This window comes from Carcharodon carcharias, chromosome 24 (genome assembly GCF_017639515.1).
Source record: "Carcharodon carcharias isolate sCarCar2 chromosome 24, sCarCar2.pri, whole genome shotgun sequence".
Taxonomy (NCBI): Eukaryota; Metazoa; Chordata; class Chondrichthyes; order Lamniformes; family Lamnidae; genus Carcharodon; species Carcharodon carcharias.
In genome coordinates this window covers 14003881-14019093 of record NC_054490.1, presented here as the reverse complement: position 1 = coordinate 14019093, position 15213 = coordinate 14003881, and positions in this window count along the sequence as shown.

Genomic DNA, 15213 nt, shown 5'->3' with positions numbered 1-15213 from the left:
CCCAAAATCATACAGGACATAAACCCCAATTTCACCCGGGAAATAAACCCCAATATAACCCGGGACATAGACAACAAAATATCACCCGGGACATAAATCCCCAATATCACCTGGGACATAAACCCCAATTTCACCCGGGATATGAGCCCCAATATCAAATGCGACATAAACCCCAATATCACCCGGGACATAAAGCCCAATTTCACCCGGGACATAAACACCAATATCACCCGGGACAAAAAGCACAATATCAAATGGGAAATAGAACCCAATATCATAGACCGCAATATTACGCGGGATATAGATCCTAATATCATCCGGGACATAGATCCCAATATCACCCGGGACATACATCCCAATATCACCCGGGACATAAAGCCTCAATATCACCCGCGATATAAAGCCCCAAATTCACAGAGGACATAAACCCGAGTTTCACCCGGGACATAAAACCAAATTTCACCCTGGATATAGACCTCAATATCACCCGGGACATAGACCCCAATATCACCCGGGACATAGATACCAATATCACCTGGGACATAAATCCCAATATCACCCGGGACATAGATCCCAAAATCATCCGGGACATAAACCCCAATATCGCCGGGGACATAGATGCCAATATCACCATGACCATAGATCCCAATATCACACAGAACATATACCCCAATATCACCCAGGATATAAAGCCCAATGTGACCCGGGACATAAACACCCCTATCACATGGGATATAAACTCCAAAATCAACCAGGACATTAACCCCAATATCAGCCAGGACATAAACCCCAACATCACCTGGAGTATAAATCCAACTATCAGCAGGGATGTAAAAATCAAATATCATCTGGAATATGAACCACAATAGAAAACGGGATATAAACCCCAATATCACTTGGGACATAAATCCCAATTTCAGCTGGGACATAAACCCCAATTTCACCCAGGACATAAACCCCAATTTCAACCGGGACAGAAACGACGATATAACCCGGGAAATAAACCCCAATATCACACAGGTTATAAACGCCAATATCGCCTGGGACATAAAGCCCAATATCAGCCGGGATATAAACCCCAATATCACCCGGGACATGGATCCCAATATCACCCAGGACATAGATCCCAATATCAACCAGGACATAGATCCCAATATCTCCCAGGACATAGATCCCAATATCAACCGGGAAATAGATCCCAATATCACCCGGGACATAGATCCCAATATCATCCGGGACATAGATCCCAATATAAGCCGGGACAGAGATCCAAATATCACCCGGGACATACACCCCAATATCGCTGGGGACATAGATCCCAATATCGCCCAGAACATAGATCACAATATCACCCGGGACATAAACCCCAATATTGCCGGCGACATGGATCACAATATCACCCGGAACATAGATCCCAATATCACCCGGGACATAAACCCCAATATCACCCGAGACATAAACCCCAATATCACCTGGGATGTAGACCCCAATACAACCGGGACACAGATCCCAATATCACCCGGGACACAGATCCCAATATCACCCGGGACATACATCCCAATAGGCCCTCGGACGTAGATCCCAATATCACCCGGGACATAGATCTCAATATCACCCGGGAAATAAACCCCAATATCACCCGGGACTAAACCACAGTATCACCCGTGACATAAACTCCAATATCACTCGGGATATAGATACCAAAATCACTCAGGACATAAACCCCAATTTCACACGGGAAATAAACCCCAATATCACCTGGTACATAGACCCAAAATCACCCGTGACAAGAACCCAATATCAACCGGGACGTAGACCCCAATATCACCCGGGACATAAACCCCAATATTGCCGGGGACATAGATGCCAATATCACCCTGAACATAGATCCGAATATCACCCGGAACATATAACCCAATATAACCCAGGATATAAAGCCCAATGTCACCCGGGACATCAACGCCAATATCACCCAGGTTATAAACCCCAAAATCACCCAGGACATAAACTCCAATATCAGCCGGGACATAAACCCCAATATCACCCGGGACATGAACCCCAATATAATCCACGATATTAACCCCAATATCACCCGGAGTATCAATCCGAATAACAGCAGGGACGTAAAAATCAAATATCATCTGGAATATGAACCACAATATAACCTGGGATATAAACCCTAATATCACGCAAGATATATATCCCCATATCACTTGGGACATAAATCCCAATTTCACCTGGGACATAAACCCCAATTTCACCCTGGACATAAACGCCGATATAACCCGGGATATAAAGCCCGATATCACACAGGTTAAAAACGCCAATATCACCAGGGACATAAACACCTATATCACCCGGTACAGAGATCCATATATCACCCGGGATATAGATTCCCAAAATCACAGAGGACATAAACCTCAATTGCAACCGGGACAGAAACGGCGATATAACCTGGGACATAAACCCGAATATCACACAGGTTATAAACGCCAATATTGCCCGGGACATAAAGCCCAATATCAGGCGGGACATAAACCCCATTATCACCGGGGACATAGATACCGATATCACCCTGAACATACATCCCAATATCACCCGGGACATAGACCCCACTCTTATGCAGGACATAGACCCCACTATCATCCGGGACATAGACACCAATATCAAACAAGATATAAAACCCAAATTCACCCGGGGCATAAAGCCTCAATATCACCCGGGACATAAACCCCAATTTCACCAAGGGATGTGAGCCCCAATATCACCCGCGAGATAAACTCCAAAATCACCCGGGACACAAAGCCCAATTTCAACAGGGACATAAACATCAATATCACCCTGGACATTAAGCCCAATATCAAAAGGGACATAGAGCCGAATATCACACGGGACATAGACCCCAATATCACCCGAAAAATAGACCCCAATATCACACGGTACATAGATCCAAATATCACCCGGGACACAGATCCCAATGTCACCCAGGACATAGATCCCAATATCATCCAGGACACATATCCCAATATCACCCAGTACACAGATCCCAATATCACCCAGGACACAGTTCCCAATATCACCCTGGACACAGATCCCAATATCACCCGGGACACAGATCTCAATATCACCCGTGACATACATCCCAATATGCCCTCGGACATAGATCCCAATATCACCCGGGACATAGATCTCAATATCACTCGGGAAATAAACCCCAATATCACCAGGGACTAAACCACAATATCACCCGCGACATAAACTCCAATATCACTCGGGATATAGATACCAAAATCACTCAGGACATAAACCCCAATTTCACCCGTGACAAGAACCCAATATCTCCTGGGACGTAGACCCCAATATCACCCGGGGCATAAACCCCAATATTGCCGGGGACATAGTTGCCAAAATCACCCTGAACATAGATCCCAATATCAACCGGGACATAAACCCCAATATTGCAGTGGACATAGATGCCAATATCAACCTGAACATAGATCCCAATATCACCCAGAACATATACCTAATATAACGCGGGATATAAAGCCCAATGTCACCCGGGACATAAACGCCAATTTCACACGGGACATAAACCCCAATTTCACCCGGGACATAAACGCCGATATAACCCGGGATATAAACCCCGATATCACACAGGTTATAAACGCCAATACCATCTAGGACATAAACCCCAATATCACCCGATAAAGAGATCCAAATATCACCCGGGACATAGATCCCAATGTCACCCAGGACACAGATCCAAAGATCACCGGGGACATAGATCACAATATCACCCGGGATATAGATCCCAATATCACCCGGGACATAGATCCCAATATCACCCGCGACATAAACCCCAATATAATCCGGGATATAAAGACCAATTTCACCCGGGACATAAACCCCAATTTCACCCGCAGCATAAACGCCGATATGACCCGGGATATAAACCCCGATATCACACAGGTTATAAACGCCAATATCACCTAGGACATAAACCCCAATATCAGCCGATACAGAGATCCAAATATCACCCGGCACATAAACCCATTATCGCCGGGGACATAGAAGCCAATATCACCCTGAACATAGATCCCAATATCACCCGGGACATAGACCCCACTCTCATCCAGGACATAGAACCCACTATCATCCGGGACATAGACACCAATATCAACCAAGATATAAAACCCAAATTCTCCCGGGGCATAAAGCCGCAATATCACCCGGGACATAAACCCCAAGTTCACCAAGGGATATGAGCCCCAATATCACACGCGACATAAACTCCAAAATAACCCGGGACACAAAGCCCAATTTCAACAGGGACATAAACATCAATATCACCCTGGACATTAAGCCCATTATCAAATGGGACATAGAGCCCAATATCACACGGGACATAGACCCCAATATCACCCGAAAAATAAACCCCAATATCACACGGGACATAGATCCCAATATCAACGGGGACATAGATCACAATATCACGCGGGATATAGATCCCAATATCACCCGGGACATAAACCCCAATATCGCTGGGGACATAGATCCCAATATCACCCGGAACATAGATCCCAATATCACCCGGGACATAAACCCCAATGTAATCCGGGATATAAAGACGAATTTCACCCGGGACATAAACGCCGATATAACCCGGGAGATAAACCCCGATATCACACAGGTTATAAACGCCAATATCACCTGGGACATAAACCTCAATATCACCCGGTACATAGATCCAAATATCACCCGGTACACAGATCCAAATATCACCCGGGACATAGATCCCAATGTCACCCAGGACATAGATCCCAATATCATCCAGGACACATATCCCAATATCACCCAGTACACAGATCCCAATATCACCCGGGACACAGTTCCCAATATCACCCTGGACACAGATACCAATATCACCCGGGACACAGATCTCAATATCACCCGTGACATACATCCCAATATGCCCTCGGACATAGATCCCAATATCACCTGGGACATAGATCTCAATATCACCGGGAAATAAACCCCAATATCACCAGGGACTAAACCACAATATCACCCGCGACATAAACTCCAATATCACTCGGGATATAGATACCAAAATCACTCAGGACATAAACCCCAATTTCACCCGTGACAAGAACCCAATATCTCCTGGGACGTAGACCCCAATATCACCCGGGACATAAACCCCAACATTGCCGGGGACATAGTTGCCAAAATCACCCTGAACATAGATCCCAATATCACCCGGGACATAAACCCCAATATTGCAGTGGACATAGATGCCAATATCAACCTGAACATAGATCCCAATATCACCCAGAACATATAACCTAATATAACGCGGGATATAAAGCCCAATGTCACCCGGGACATAAACGCCAATTTCACACGGGACATAAACCCCAATTTCACCCGGGACATAAACGCCGATATAACCCGGGATATAAACCCCGATATCACACAGGTTATAAACGCCAATATCACCTAGGACATAAACCCGAATATCACCCGATACAGAGATCCAAATATCACCCGGGACATAGATCCCAATGTCACCCAGGACACAGATCCTAATATCACCGGGGACATAAACCCCATAATCTCCGGGGACATAGATGCCAATATCACCCTGAACATACATACCAATATCACCCGGGACATAGACCCCACTCTCATCCAGGACATAGACCCCACTATCATCCGGGACATAGACACCCATATCAACCAAGATATAAAACCCAAATTCAACCGGGGCATAAAGCCTCAATATCACCCGGGACATAAACCCAAATTTCACCAAGGGATATGAGCCCCAATATCACCCGCGACATAAACTCCAAAATCACCCGGGATACAAAGCCCAATTTCAACAGGGACATAAACATCAATATCACCCTGGACATTAAGCTCAATATCAAATGGGACATAGAGCCCAATATCACACGGGACATAGACCCCAATATCACCCGAAAAATAGACCCCAATATCACACGGCACATAGATCCCAAGATCACCGGGGACATAGATCACAATATCACATGGGATATAGATCCCATATATCACCCAGGACATAAACCCAATATCGCTGGGGAAATAGATCCCAATATCACCCGGAACATAGATCCCAATATGACCCGGGACATAAACCCCAATATAATCCGGGATATAAAGAACAATTTCACCCGGGACATAAACCCCAATTTCACCCGGGACATAAACGCCGATATAATCCGGGATATAAAACCCGATATCACACAGGTTATAAACGCCAATATCACCTAGGACATAAACCCCAATATCACCCGAAACAGAGATCCAAATATCACCGGGGACATATATCCCAATGTCAACCAGGACACAGATCCAAATATCACCCGGGACATAAACCCCATTATCGCTGGGGACATAGATCCCAATATCACCCGGAACATCGATCCCAATATCACCCGGGACATAAACCCCAATATAATCTGGGATATAAAGACCAATTTCACCCGGGACATAAACCCCAATTTCACCCGGGACATAAACGCCGATATAATGCGGGATATAAACCCCGATATCACACAGGTTATAAACGCCAATATCACCTGGGACATAAACCCTAATATCACACGGTACATAGATCCAAATATCACCCGGGACATAGATCCCAATGTCACCCAGGACATTGATCCCAATATCACCCAGGACACATATCCCAATATCACCCAGTACACAGATCCCAATATCACCCAGGACACAGTTCCCAATATCACCCTGGACATAGATCCCAATATCACCCGGGACACAGAACACAATAATACCCAGGACACAGAACCAAATATCAACCGGGACACAGATCCCAATAACACCCGGGACACAGATCTCAATATCACCCGTGACATACATCCAAATATGCCCTTGGACATAGATCCCAATATCACCAGGGACATAGATCTCAATATCACCCGGGAAATAAACCCCAATATCACCCGGGACTGAACCACAATATCACCCGCGACATAAACTCCAATATCACTCGGAATATAGATACCAAAATCACTCAGGACATAAACCCCCATTTCACCCGTGACAATAACCCAATATCTCCCGGGAAGTAGAACCCAATATCACCCGGGACATAAACCCCAATATTGCCGGGGACATAGATGCCAATCTCACCCTGAACATAGATCCCAATATCACCCGGGACATAAACCCCAATACTGCAGGGGACATAGATGCCAATATCACCCTGAACATAGATCCCAATATCACCCTGAACATTTAACAAAATATAACGCGGGATATAAAACCCAATGTCACCCGGGACATAAACGCCAATATCAGCCGGGACAAAAACGCAAATATCACCCGGGACATGAACCCCAATATAATCCAGAATATAAACCCCAATATCACCCGGAGTGTAAATCCGAATAACAGCAGGGACGTAAAAATCAAATATCATCTGGAATATGAACCACAATATAACCTGGGATATAAACCCTAATATCACGCGGGATGTAAATCCCCATATAACTTGGGACATAAACCCCAATTTCACACGGGACATAAACCCCAATTTCACCCGGGACATAAACGCCGATATAACCTGCGATAAAAACCTCGATATCACACAGGTTATAAACGCCAATATCACCTAGGACATAAACCCCAATATCACCCGATACAGAGATCCTAATATCACCCGGGACATAGATCCCAATGTCACCCAGGACACAGATCCAAATATCACTGGGGACGTAAACTCCATTATCTCCGGGGACATAGATGCCAATATCACCCTGAACATACATCCCAATATCACCCGGGACATAGACCCCACTCTCATCCAGGACATAGACCCCACTATCATCCGGGACATAGACACCAATATCAACCAAGATATAAAACCCAAATTCACCCGGGGCATAAAGCCTCAATATCACCCGGGACATAAACCCCAATTTCACCAAGGGATATGAGCCCCAATATCACCCGCGAGATAAACTCCAAAATCACCCGGGACACAAAGCCCAATTTCAACAGGGACATAAACATCAATATCACCCTGGACATTAAGCACAATATCAAATGGGACATAGAGCCCAATATCACACGGGACATAGACCCCAATATCACCCGAAAAATAGACCCCAATATCACACGGACATAGATCCCAAGATCACTAGGGGCATAGATAAAAATATCACACAGGATATAGATCCCATATATCACCCAGGACATAAACCCCAATATCGCTGGGGAAATAGATCCCAATATCACCCGGAACATAGATCCCAATATCGCCCGGGACATAAACCCCAATATAATCCGGGATATAAAGACCAATTTCACCCGGGACATAAACGCAGATATAACCCGGGATATAAACCCCGATATCACACAGGTTATAAACGCCAATATCACCCAGGACATAAACCCCAATATCACCCGATACAGAGATCCAAATATCACCCGGGACATAGATCCCAATGTCACCCAGGACACAGATCCAAATATCACTGGGGACGTAAACTCCATTATCTCCGGGGACATAGATGCCAATATCACCCTGAACATACATCCCAATATCACCCGGGACATAGACCCCACTCTCATCCAGGACATAGACCCCACTATCATCCGGGACATAGACACCAATATCAACCAAGATATAAAACCCAAATTCACCCGGGGCATAAAGCCTCAATATCACCCGGGACATAAACCCCAATTTCACCAAGGGATATGAGCCCCAATATCACCCGCGAGATAAACTCCAAAATCACCCGGGACACAAAGCCCAATTTCAACAGGGACATAAACATCAATATCACCCTGGACATTAAGCACAATATCAAATGGGACATAGAGCCCAATATCACACGGGACATAGACCCCAATATCACCCGAAAAATAGACCCCAATATCACACGGACATAGATCCCAAGATCACTAGGGGCATAGATAACAATATCACACAGGATATAGATCCCATATATCACCCAGGACATAAACCCCAATATCGCTGGGGAAATAGATCCCAATATCACCCGGAACATAGATCCCAATATCGCCCGGGACATAAACCCCAATATAATCCGGGATATAAAGACCAATTTCACCCGGGACATAAACGCTGATATAACCCGGGATATAAACCCCGAAATCACCCAGGTTATAAATGCCAATATCACCTAGGACATAAACCTCAATATCACCCGATACAGAGATCCAAATATCACCCGGGACATAGATCCCAATGTCACCCAGGACACAGATCCAAATATCACCCGGGACATAAACCTCATTATCGCCGGGGACATAGATGCCAATATCACCCTGAACATAGATCCCAATATCACCCGGGACATAGACCCCACTCTCATCCAGGACATAGACCCCACTATCATCCGGGACATAGACACCAATATCAACCAAGATATAAAACCCAAATTCACCCGGGGCATAAAGCCTCAATATCACCCGGGACATAAACCCCAATTTCACCAAGGGATATGAGCCCCAATATCACCCGCGAGGTAAACTCCAAAATCACCCGGGACACAAAGCCCAATTTCAACAGGGACATAAACATCAATATCACCCTGGACATTAAGCCCAATATCAAATGGGACATAGAGCCCAATATCACACGGGACATAGACCCCAATATCACCCGAAAAATAGACCCCAATATCACACGGGATATAGATCCCAATATCACCCGGGACATAAACCCCAATCTCGCTGGGGACATAGATCCCAATATCACCCGGAACATAGATCCTAATATCACCCGGGACATAAACCCCAATATAATCCGGGATATAAAGACCAATTTCACCCGGGACATAAACCCCAATTTCACCCGGGACATAAACGCCGATATAACGCGGGATATAAACCCCGATATCACACAGGTTATAAACGCCAATATCACACGGTACATAGATCCAAATATCACCCGGGACATAGATCCCAATGTCACCCAGGACATAGATACCAATATCACCCAGGACACATATCCCAATATCACCCAGGACACAGTTCCCAATATCACCCTGGACACAGATCCCAATATCACCCGGGACACAGAACCCATTATTACCCAGGACACAGAACCCAATATCACCCGGGACACAGATCCCAATATCACAAGGACATAGACCCCAATATCACCCAGGACATAGACCCCACTATCATCCAGGACGTAGACCCCCCTATCATCCAGGACATAGACCCCCAATATCACCCAAGATATAAAACCCAATATCACCCGGGACATAAAGCCCCACTATCACCCGGGATATGAGCCCCAATATTACCCGGGACATAAACCCCAATATCACCCGGGATATAAAGCAAAATTTCACCCATGACATAAACACCAATATCACCCGGGACATAGAGCCCAATATCAAACGGGACATAGATCCCAATATCAACCGGTACATAGATCCCAATATCACCCGGGACATAGATCCCAATATCACCTGGATCATAAACACCAAAATTGCCGGGGACATAGATACCAATACCACCCTGAAAGTGGACCACACTATCATCCGGGACATAGACCAGACTATCATCCGGGACATAGACCCCAATATCAACCAAGATAAAAAACCCAATATCACCCGTGACATAAAGCCATAAAGCCCCAACATCACACAGGACATAAACCCAAATTTCACCCGGGACATAAACCACAATTTCACCCTGGATATAGACCCCAATGTCATCCGGGACATAGATCCCAATATCACCCAGGACATAGATCCCAATATCAACCAGGACATAGATCCCAATATCTCCCGGGACATAGATCCCAATATTAACCGGGACATAGATCCCAATATCACCCGGGACATAGATCCCAATATCATCCGGGACATGGATCCCAATATAAGCCGGGACAGAGATCCAAATATCACCCGGGACATAAACCCCAATATCGCTGGGGACAAAAATCCCAATATCGCCCAGAACATAGATCACAATATCACCCGGGACATAAACCCCAATATTGCCGGTGACATGGATCACAATATCACCCGGAACATAGATCCCAATATCACCTGGGACATAAACCCCAATATCACCCGAGACATAAACCCCAATATCACCTGGGATGTAGACCCCAATACAACTGGGACACAGATCCCAATATCATCCGGGAAACAGATCCCAATATCACCCGTGACATACATCCCAATATTCCCTCGAACATAGATCCCAATATCACCCGGGACATAGACCTCAATATCACCCGGGAAATAAACCCCAATATCAGCCGGGACTAAACCACAGTATCACCCGTGACATAAACTCCAATATCACTCGGGATATAGATACCAAAATCACTCAGGACATAAACCCCAATTTCACACGGGAAATAAACCCCAATATCACCTGGTACATAGACCCAATATCACCCGGGACATAGATCCCAATATCACCTGGATCATAAACACCAAAATTGCCGGGGACATAGATACCAATACCACCCTGAAAGTGGACCACACTATCATCCGGGACATAGACCAGACTATCATCCGGGACATAGACCCCAATATCAACCAAGATAAAAAACCCAATATCACCCGTGACATAAAGCCATAAAGCCCCAACATCACACAGGACATAAACCCAAATTTCACCCGGGACATAAACCACAATTTCACCCTGGATATAGACCCCAATATCATCCGGGACATAGATCCCAATATCACCCAGGACATAGATCCCAATATCAACCAGGACATAGATCCCAATATCTCCCGGGACATAGATCCCAATATTAACCGGGACATAGATCCCAATATCACCCGGGGCATAGATCCCAATATCATCCGGGACATGGATCCCAATATAAGCCGGGACAGAGATCCAAATATCACCCGGGACATAAACCCCAATATCGCTGGGGACATAGATCCCAATATCGCCCAGAACATAGATCACAATATCACCCGGGACATAAACCCCAATATTGCCGGTGACATGGATCACAATATCACCCGGAACATAGATCCCAATATCACCCGGGACATAAACCCCAATATCACCCGAGACATAAACCCCAATATCACCTGGGATGTAGACCCCAATACAACTGGGACACAGATCCCAATATCATCCGGGAAACAGATCCCAATATCACCCGTGACATACATCCCAATATTCCCTCGAACATAGATCCCAATATCACCCGGGACATAGACCTCAATATCACCCGGGAAATAAACCCCAATATCACCCGGGACTAAACCACAGTATCACCCGTGACATAAATTCCAATATCAATCGGGATATAGATACCAAAATCACTCAGGACATAAACCCCAATTTCACACGGGAAATAAACCCCAATATCACCTGGTACATAGACCCAATATCACCAGGGACATAGATCCCAATATCACCTGGATCATAAACACCAAAATTGCCGGGGACATAGATACCAATAACACCCTGAAAGTAGACCACACTATCATCCGGGACATAGACCAGACTATCATCCGGGACATAGACCCCAATATCAACCAAGATATAAAACCCAATATCTCCCGGGACATAAAGCCTCTATATCACCCGTGACATAAAGCCCCAACATCACACAGGACATAAACCCAAATTTCACCCGGGACATAAACCACAATTTCACCCTGGATATAGACCCCAATATCACCCGGGACATAGATCCCAATATCACCCAGGACATAGATCCCAATATCAACCAGGACATAGATCCCAATATCTCCCAGGACATAGATCCCAATATCAACCGGGACATAGATCCCAATATCACCCGGGACATAGATCCCAATATCGTCCGGGACATAGATCCCAATATAAGCCGGGACAGAGATCCAAATATCACCCGGGACATAAACCCCAATATCGCTGGGGACATAGATCCCAATATCGTCCAGAACATAGCTCACAATATCACCCGGGACATAACCCCCAATATTGCCGGCGACATGGATCACAATATCACCCGGAACATAGATCCCAATATCACCCGGGACATAAACCCCAATATCACCCGAGACATAAACCCCAATATCACCTGGGATGCAGACCCCAATACAACCGGGACACAGATCCCAATATCACCCGTGACATACATCCCAATATGCCCTCGAACATAGATCCCAATATCACCCGGGACATAGACCTCAATATCACCCGGGAAATAAACCCCAATATCACCCGGGACTAAACCACAGTATCACCCGTGACATAAACTCCAATATCACTCGGGATATAAATACCAAAATCACTCAGGACATTAACCCCAATTTCACACGGGAAATAAACCCCAATATCACCCGGTACATAGACCAAATATCACCCGGGACATAGAGCTCAATATCACCCGGGAAATAAACCCCAATATCACCCGGGACTAAACCACAGTATCACCCGTGACATAAACTCCAATATCACTCGGGATATAGATACCAAAATCACTCAGGACATAAACCCCAATTTCACACGGGAAATAAACCCCAATATCACCCGGTACATAGACCCAATATCACCCGGGACATAGATCCCAATATCACCAGGATCATAAACACCAAAATTGCCGGGGACATAGATACCAATACCACCCTGAAATTAGACCACACTATTATCCGGGACACAGACCAGGCTATCATCCAGGACATAGACCCCAATATCAACTAAGATATAAAACTCAATATCTCCCGGGACATAAAGCCTCTATATCACCCGTGACATAAAGCCCCAACATCACACAGGACATAAACCCCAATTTCACCCTGGATATAGACCCCAATATCACCGGGACATAGATCCCAATATCACCCAGGACATAGATCCCAATATCAACCAGGACATAGATCCCAATATCTCCCAGGACATAGATCCCAATATCAACCGGGACATAGATCCCAATATCACCCGGGACATAGATCCCAATATCATCCGGGACATAGATCCCAAGATAAGCCGGGACAGAGATCCAAATATCACCCGGGACATAAACCCCAATATTGCCGGCGACATGGATCACAATATCACCCGGAACATAGATCCCAATATCACCCGGGACATAAACCCCAATATCACCCGAGACATAAACCCCAATATCACCTGGGATGTAGACCCCAATACAACCAGGACACAGATCCCAATATCAGCCGGGACACAGATCCCAATATCACCCGTGACATACAACCCTATATGCCCTCGGACATAGATCCCAATATCACCCGGGACATAGATCTCAATATCACCCGGGAAATAAACCCCAATATCACCCGGGACTAAACCACAGTATCACCCGTGACATAAACTCCAATATCACTCGGGATATAGATACCAAAATCACTCAGGACATTAACCCCAATTTCACATGGGAAATAAACCCCAATATCACCTGGTACATAGACCCAATATCACCCGTGACAAGAACCCAATATCACCCTGGACGTAGACCCCAATATCACCCGGGACATAAACCCCAATATTGCCGGGGACATAGATGCCAATATCACCCTGAACATAGATCCGAATATCACCCGGAACATATAACCCAATATAACCCGGGATATAAAGCCCAATGTCACCCGGGACATCAACGCCAATATCACCCAGGTGATAAACCCCAAAATCACCCGGATATGAACACCAATATAATCCACGGTATAAACCCCAATATCACCCGGAGTATAAATCCGAATAACAGCAGGGACGTAAAAATCAAATATCAACTGGAATATGAACCACAATATAACCTGGGATATAAACCCTAATATCACGCGGGATGTAAATCCCCATATCACTTGGGACATAAACCCCAATTTCACACGGGACATAAACCCCAATTTCACCCGGAACATAAACGCCGATATAACCCGGGATATAAACCCCGATATCACACAGGTTATAAACGCCAATATCACCCAGGACATAAACCCCAATATCACCCGATACAGAGATCCAAATATCACCCGGGACATAGATCCCAATGTCACCCAGGACACAGATCCAAATATCACTGGGGACATAAACTGCATTATCTCCGGGGACATAGATGCCAATATCACCCTGAACATACATACCAATATCACCCGGGACATAGACCCCACTCTCATCCAGGACATAGACCCCACTATCATCCGGGACATAGACACCAATATCAACCAAGATATAAAACCCAAATTCACCCGG